Raw genomic sequence first — 8,586 nt, 5'->3', positions numbered from 1 at the left:
CCACACTCCTCAAACTATACCCCCTCACCGTGGGATCCCCTTCACTCTGAGTGCACCCCTACCCTGAGCTGACTCCCTCACCCCTCACCCTGTGGTTGGGGTGGGGAAATCCGGGCTCCAGTAATGATGACTACTGCCACCAGTGGGGGATGCAGCCTAGTGTGCACCTTCATAGTTAATGTCTGAGTCTACAGGGCGAGGCAGGCTGGGTTGAAGGCGGTTCCAATTCCCGCCCTGGCTCCCTGATGCCCACACCCTGTGTCTCATCTGACCCGATGGGTCAGGGTGATCCCAGGCTGCCAGCCACTGGCCTGTGGGCCTTGGGTGGTTGATGGTCCTGATGGTGATCTGGATCCCTAGGGTGGAGGCACTGGGCACGCGGACCTTTGGGGTGGGGGAGTTCAGAGGGTGCACTTGAGCCCAGGGGTAGACAGCAGATGGTGGGCTGTGTGCATGGGGCTGTGTGCGTGACCTAGGCTCAGCCCAGGTGGGTGCAGGGATCTTGTTCATTCACACCAGGCCAGAGGGAAGAGGGACGGAAGCTTTTAAAGCATCAAAGTTAGGAAGCCAAGGCTGGAGAGCAAAGTAGGAAGGTGCACTGTCCAGGCCACCATGGATCCTGCCGCGACGCTGTTCCCTTGCATCAGTGGAGAGTGGCAGTTGACTGGTGAATGAGACATCCCCTGCTGTGGTATAGTTTACAGGCAATTGAAGGGATTTTGACAGGTAATTTTAATCCAATAATTGTCACTTTCTCTGCGGGAGATTAGGTCCAAAGTCATGGGGAATCTGGCAGTGATCCTGCCTGAACTCCAGCCAGGGACAGTGGAGGACCCACCCAGGAATCATCATCATAGCTCTCACCAAAAGTCACTGTAATAGAGAAGAACAAATCTGACTCCATATTGGATCTGTTCCTTTTCCTTTAACCCTCTGCCGTGTTTTCTAGGCTTAGTCTTGCTAGCTCTGCCCCTTTTGTAATACAATGTTGCCTTTAGCCTGAAATAAACAGGAGAGCCTATTCTCAGGGCTCTGAACTTTAAGGATATTAACATTTTTGCACTCCTATAAAGATAACAAGTTGCAGAATAGAAAAAGTATGTTTTGTTGCAGGTTTTACATGAACACCATGATCTGACCCACGTGGACAGCTGCAAAGGATTCCAAGAACAAAGAAATCCTACACCAAGAAGTTTGCAACAACCAACCACAGCCCCTCCCCTTTTTAGTAGAAAAGGAGCCTGAAGTCTGACTTGGGGAAGATGGTTCTCCAACATATTAGTCTGCCATTATCTTGGTCTGCAGCTGTCTACGTAGACTAGGTCATAATGCCTCTGTAAACCCTCTAACAAAACAAAAGTTATTTTCTATTCTGAAACTTGTTGTCTTTATATAACTGCAAAAGTGTTAATAACCTTAAAGATCAAAGCCTTGAAAATAGGCTCTCTATATTTCAGGCTAAAGGCAACATTGTTTTACAAAAGGTGCAGAGCTAGTAGGACTAAGCCTAGAAAAGAGGGCACAGGGTTAAAGCCAAAAAACAGATCTTCTATGGAGTCAGATTTTTTTCTTTTCTATTAGAGTATATTCTATTTTAGTTTCAAGTTTATAATAATAAAGTTTAGCCTTTTCCCATGTTAAATTGTGCAATTTTCAGGAGCATTAAGTGCATTCACAATGCTGTGAGACCAACACCACTGGTTTCAGACTATTTCCTTCCTCAAAGTAAAAGCTTGTATACAAAGCGCACCCCACATCCTACCTCCCCCAGCCCATGTCAAGCCCTAATCCCCTTTCTCTCCCTATGTCTTTACCTATCTTGGAGGTTCCCTATCAATGAAATCATATAAAAGGTGGCTTTTTTTTTCTGTCTGCCCACATATTTTAAGTAGGGACGGGTGAATTTTTGTTTGTTTTCACATGAATCAGCATTTTTGTATTTTGAGAGGAAAACCCAGATGGATTAAAGATGAGACGTACCAAGTGAAGCCCTTTTAGTAACTCTGGCATAATCTCGGGGTAGGCACTGCTGTCCTAAGTGTGAAACCAGAGCCAGAAGGGAGATGCTTAGCTCTTCTTGTGGCAAAATAAAAGCAAACAAAAACAGAAAACAAAGGCCAAGAAAGACAGACGGAAAGACAGACCACAGCCTGGAAAAACCTTTCCTCTTGACCCAAGGTCAGAGAAAAGCTTCACATCCCTGTGGTCCAAAAACCTCTTGAAGCCCAGTGTTCTGAAAAGAAACAAAACACACACAGGCAGTTCCAACGAGAGGCAGTGCAGGTGGCCAGTGTCTGCTAGAGTTGTTTGATCTCTCAGGTGAGGACACAGGCAGACGGACAGACTGCAGACACAGCATTGGCCACCATCACACTGGTAGGTCTTTAGCCCGGTGATAACCAGCCCTGGTGGCAACGTGAACAGGCAGAGGCCCCAGGAGGTCCCCTGGAGGGAAGAGCAAATGGACGCTCCTCTCCGGCAGAACAAGGTGCAGGATACGTCAAAGTGCCACAGGTGCATCCCTTCCCTAGCAGTGCTGATCCTTAGGGAAGATCCCACCAACGTTCTTGCACAATTTTCAAAGATAATTTTTCTTCAGTAACATGAATTCAAAATAATGAATATGTCATCAAGGGATTTTCAGACGTGACATGCCGTGGGCCCGAACAACACACACACATAAATACACACATATACATATAAATATATGTACACATACATACAGGAAAAGAGACAGACAGACTGAAACACAGAGAAGCAGGGGGAGACAGAGAAACAGAGAGAGAGACAAGACAGAGAGAGAGGCACTGATAGACAGAGACAGAGAGAAGAAACACTGGAGCTGGAAATGAGTGGAACTCACGCACATTTTCACAAGTCAGTCTACATGTCAGAACCTGGTCCCAAAGTCCATCCACCCTCCAGGGGAGGGTTTGGGGATCACACAATTGTGTGGGAACAGAAGGCAAAAAATAGGTAGCCACTGTGGGGCAGCCCACCACAGAGGCCGAGATGAGACACTGGACCTGTATGTCAACATGACAGAATGACCTAGGAGGTTGTATGCCAGAGCAGACGATGTCAGAGTTGTATTTAATTTCAGTCTCACGACTGGGAGCTGGGAAGCAAGCAGCAAGGAAAGTGACTTTCTCCAGACCCCAGGGCAGACCCCGGCCTGTGTGGCATGTGCTCTGCGCTCCGCCAGCCCTCTGTGGGGTCCTTCCTTTGCTGAGTCTGTGCACGAGCTCCCTGTGATGCCAGCCCTTGGGGTTGACAGAAGCAGTAGGTGTTTCTAGGTCTAGAGACAGGATGGCTTCTCTAGGAAGCAGGGGCCAGAATGATACCCACTGTGCCGATGGGGGATTGGGGAGACCCTGAGACGCACGTGGCTTGTCCAGGGGATAGCACTGCTGAGTGGGGAGAGCCGGGTATGAACCCAGCTGTGTCTTCAAAGCTGCGGCACTGGTTGCATCCAGGCCTCCCCAGGGCTATGGGGGGGCTGAGTTGGTGTCACTGTGTGTGAACACGGCATGGAGTGAGAAATGAGAGATCGGCAGCCCAGAAAGGCGCTTGGGGAGCTTTGTGTCAGGAGGAAGCTTGGATAAGTGGACCCCAGGTAGTGACCGCACTTCCCTGGAAATAGAGCCCAACAGAACTTGGAACTGAAGCGACCAGGCACCCACTCTGTAGAGAAGTCCCTACTCAGCTCACCTGGTTGGAGACAGAGGCATGTTCTGCTGCATCCCAGTATCCCGAGGCCGCAGCCCCCGGAAAGCCCGCAGCAAGGGGCTGTACCAACGCTGCCAGCGCTGGGTCAGGTCTCACTCAAGGCGCCTCTAGCCTTTTGGCCAGAGAGACCCACAGGAAACACAGGGAGGCCCAGGGCAGGCCCGCCCAGGCCGGGCCACCATTCAGATCCCACCCAGGTAGAACCACGGCCCCTTCCTGGCTGGTGGAGGTGGAGCAGTCATGTTGGGGATGGGTTTCTGCCTCAAGCAAGAGCAAGTCAGAGGCCTGGGGGCCCGGTCACATCCACAGCCCAGGTCAAAGCTGGCTGGCTGGGATGTGGAGAACCTGGGAAGGGTCCTGCTGCCCGAGGTGGAGCCCATGCTCTCTGGGTATGTCTTTTCCCTCCCGGGTGTCTGAGCTGAACAAGATCCCAGTCTGATCTGGCAGTAGAGGGTCGAGTGGACAGAATGAGGTGTGTTCCTGATCGGGCAGGGCTCTGAGACTTCCAGGCCGGTCAGCTGCTGGTCACTGTCATTGCAGAGCCAGATACCACATACTGAACAGAAGCTGATGAATAAGGACACCAACGCCCCCTCCCCAAGTGAAGGGCTGATGTGCCACTCTTCTGAGGGCCAGCGCAGGCTCCAGGTGGGTCTGGATAATGATGAGTCCCCACCACCATGGCCCAGAAATCAGTGGGGCAAGCCTCCGACACAGACATCACCCAGGGCTCTACCAGGGACCTGCTCGGGGCTGACGGGTAGCTCAGCACACCCGGCTCTGACCTAGAGCACCGTGCCCAACTCGCTGCAAGTCAGGTGGAGGACCAGGAGCCCCCGAAGCAGAGCCCGAAGGTCAGAAAGGCAGGGCTGGTGCATGTGTGTAGGTGAGGGAGGGGTGAGGGCTGGGCCACACAGGGAGGAGTCCCCAGAGGCTACTGTTGGGACCAGAGCAAAGAATGGCCTCAGACCACCTGTCTGGAAAAATTCAGTCACAGAACACATCCTGTGGGCACTTTCTGGGAGGGAGCTGTCTGGAAAGCTCTGGGAAGTTTTCTGTCTTTCAAGAGGCACATGGAAAAGGAGGCAGGTGGATAAATTTTTCCTCTCTCACAGCATAAGCTCTTCCACAAGACTTAAAACTCTCTCCACATCCAATAGTTACAGAGGAGGCAGGGGCAGGGGAAGATGTCAGAGACCAAAAAAAGGACGATCTGGATCCAGCAGGAGACCCCGAGCTCCCTCCTGCCGCTCCTGCAGCTCCTCCTGAACCTGCATCTGCACCTGGACTGCTGGGCAACGGAGAACCAGTTCAGGCATCACCAACACCTGGGGCAAAGCCCCCTCTGCACCCACCCACACCTTCTTCTTCAAAATGATCTCCAATATCCCACTGTCAGTCCCCCCCCCCCAAACTTGACGTCCCTTCCGCTGGAGATGTTTTCGTTTGGTTTTCTTTAGTTTCCTTTGTTTGTTTCACATCATTTATGGCATCCTTTATTTTTCTTTTTAGAGTTTCATGTACTAAAATATAGACTTTTCCCCTTTTAAATTGTGCAATTCAGGAGCATTAGGGGCATTCACACTGTTGTGCGACCATCACTACCATCTAGTTTCACACTATTTCTTTCCTCAAAGTGAAACCATGGATCCAGAGAGCGCACTCCCCTCCCTCCTCACCCAGCCCCTGACAACCCCAAGTCCTCTTTCTCTCTGCCTGTCTTTACCTCTCCTGGGTGTTCCCTTTCAATGAAACTTTATGAAAGTTGGCTTTTTGTGCCTGCCCACATGTTCTCAGCTGGGGCTGGTGATTTTTTTGTTTCCACTTGAAACAGCATTTTTATTATTTTAAGGGGATATCCAGGAGGATTAAAGATGTGATGTACAAAATGAAGCCCTTTTAGTAACTCTGTGCATGATCTCAGGGTAGACACTGCTGTTCCCCCTGTGACACCACAGCCAGAAGACAGAAGGGAGATGCTTAGCTCTTCCTGTGGCAAGAACAAAACCAAACAAATCAAAAAAATTAGAAAAAGCCCAGAAAAACTGCTTGAAACACAAACCGCAACCTGGAAAAAGCATTCCTCATAACCCAAGGTTGGAGAAAGGTTTCCCATCCCTGTAGTCCAAAAATCTTTTGAAACCCAGTGTTCTAAACAGAAACAGAGCAGACATGGGCAGTTCCAATGAGAGGCAATGCAGGTGGCCAGTGTGTGTTAGAGATGCTTGACCTCTCAGGTGAGAACACAGGCAGAGGGAAACACTGCAGAGACAGCACCGGTCACCATCACACTGGCGGGTCTTTAGTCAGGTGACAACCAGCCCTGGTGACAATGTAAGCAGGCAGAGGCTCCAGCAGATCCCCTGGAGGGAAGAGTGAAGGGACGCTCCACTTCAGGAGAACAGGGTGCAGGATGCATCAAAGGGCCACAGATGCATCTCTTCCCCAGAAGTTCTGATCCTTACAGTTCATCCCACTAAAATCCTTACACACCTATTCAAAGATGCCTTTTCAAGGGTGTTCATCACAGCACTGGTTGAAACAGTCGGAATTAAAGAAACACTAATGTTGATGGAGAGGGGATGGGGTCCACTCGTTCTGGTTCATGTGGATGAATGAATGCTGTGCAGTTGGAAAAGCGGGTGCCTGGTCTCAACCCAATGTCAAGGGAGGCCTCAGGGTGGAAGTATGCAGACCCACAGTCTGCATCCAAGGTCCCATCTGCACGACCACATACGTGAGAAATCAGTATAGATGTAAATTGATCTGATTGTGAGTGTGTGAGAGAAAGAGATGGAGAGAGACATACTGAGAGACACAGAGACTGAGACATAAGCACCAAATCATTCATGACAGTCACCTCTGTGTGTGGGAATTACTAATCTCTTCTCTTTTAGGCAATATTTCAATTTTTCGTACTGTGTATTACTCTACTAATTCTAAAAGGAATAAAATCCTATGTTAATGTGACCCATTTATTACTCATCTATGGAGTAATTAAAGTACATTAATCCTATTTTTAAAAGAATTTAAAGCCTTCTCAGGACTCAGTTCCATGTCAGCTCCATGGCAGTAGAGGTTCTCCAGGAGGTCATGTATCTTCTGAATCAGCATCCACAGGAAGTGAGGAATAAGTCCCAGACTTGGACACTGAAGACTACAATACATGAGAGATTCTGTCAAGAGAAATTAAGACCTACATTCACAGAGATTAATCCCATATTCATTGAACAGAAGGCTTCATTCTACTAAGATGACAGTAGTCCATGAATAGATCTAAGGATTCAAAGTATGCCTACCCAAATCCCAGGTGGTGTTTTGCAGGAATTGACAATCAATCTAAAATTCACGTGGAAAATCCAGGGGCTCAGAATACATGAGTGAATCTTGAAAAAGAAGAACAAAGTTCGAGGAATGGAAAGTCAGATGGAACCCACGGTTAATACAAAAGCCCTTTAGCTGAAGATACCTGAGATTCAATAGATGTAGAAGAAAACCTGTCATGGAAGCCAATTCTCTCCTCTCCCTTTGCCCTATTCAGTTAGGTTGATAACAAAGCCTTTTAACTTTCACCATTTAACATGGTAGTTACTTTTCTGGTTGGCTCCTGCGGTGTGTATAAATAAAACGTTTCTCTCTTTCATCTCCTCTTTACTTCTGTGGGCTCTTTGGTAGGGACTCTGGATGATGGGGACCTGTTCTTTTCTCACCTTCTTTAGTGATATCTTTTGTCCGTGGTGAAGTGATTAAAAAAAAGAAAAGTCTCATTGGTTTTGGGTCAGAATTGGAACATGTATACTTTGGAGAACCCCTGGAGGAACAAGGGGGTTCAATACTGCTGGGAGAATTTACTGGTTGTCTTGTCCAAATGCCTAACAAGACGCTATTTGCAAGGGTTTTCTTTTTTTAAAGATTCTTACCCTAAAACAAATACCCTATCTAAACCCCTTGGATGATCAAATAGAAAGAAAAAAGGAGAATCATGTCTGGCCTAAGAACACTTCCTTAACAAAACGGAAGGACAGAATCAGATTCAGAGCAAAAATTAAAATCCATTTATACCATCAACCCTCCCACTCTTTTGTACACTGTCCCCATGTAATCTGCAAGATGGCGCCCTGGAGAAGGCCCTTTGCCCAGAACTCGTACTCATTTTCAGAGCTTGGCCAAGTGGGAGGTTGGTCTCCAGGGCCTGAGAAGGGCTATTTGTGATATCTTCTCTGCTGAGACCCAGCAGACTGAAGGGAACTATGTGCTCTGAGGGAGAGAGAGCACACTGAACCTCTGTGGAGGCATCTCTGAGGTCATCCCAAACTCACACAGCTCTAACCCTGGACACGGGAATTTTTGATTGGCATCTTAGTTGGAAATCTCCTCCTGCATAGAAAGAAGCAGATTCAAGATGCTGCAATTGGATGGGCAGGTCGGCCTCTCGAATTTGTCGATGAGGAGGACACGCAATTCTCTGCAGAAGTAGGAACACCCAACCCTACTCTGCTGACTTCATCTACAGAGAAACAGAGACGCGGCTCTAGGGGGAATTCAACACCCACCAACTCTTCTTACCGACGTCAACGTCCCCACTTTATTCTCCTGTCAGGTCTCTGCACAAAAACTGTGGCTCAGCCCCGGATATCACATACCCATCACCCTGAAGCACTCTGTGTCTGTGTCCAACTCGAGCATTAAGGCCTGTGACCGTTACTGCCAAATCGTGTCCCCATTTCAGCCCGTCTCCCGCCATCATCCCAGCCCAACCGCGGTGTCTCTCTCCAGGTCAGCAGCACTCTTCCCACTGGCTTCCCATCAGCTTACCTTGCCCTGCTTCCATTGCTTATTCCCCATATGTTACCCACA

The 8,586-nt window shown here is 48.8% G+C and overlaps 1 long non-coding RNA gene across 1 annotated transcript in view; it reads right to left on the bottom strand.

The window, feature by feature from the left end:
- LOC140694596 (uncharacterized) overlaps nucleotides 1-8,586 on the bottom strand; it is a 490,643-nt gene that overhangs the window by 108,109 nt on the left and 373,948 nt on the right. The window lies entirely within an intron of this gene.

Source organism: Vicugna pacos, unplaced genomic scaffold (assembly GCF_048564905.1).
Source record: "Vicugna pacos unplaced genomic scaffold, VicPac4 scaffold_65, whole genome shotgun sequence".
Classification (NCBI taxonomy): domain Eukaryota; kingdom Metazoa; phylum Chordata; class Mammalia; order Artiodactyla; family Camelidae; genus Vicugna; species Vicugna pacos.
Note: the sequence above shows the minus strand (reverse complement) of the source record. Positions and strands in the feature narration are given on the sequence as shown.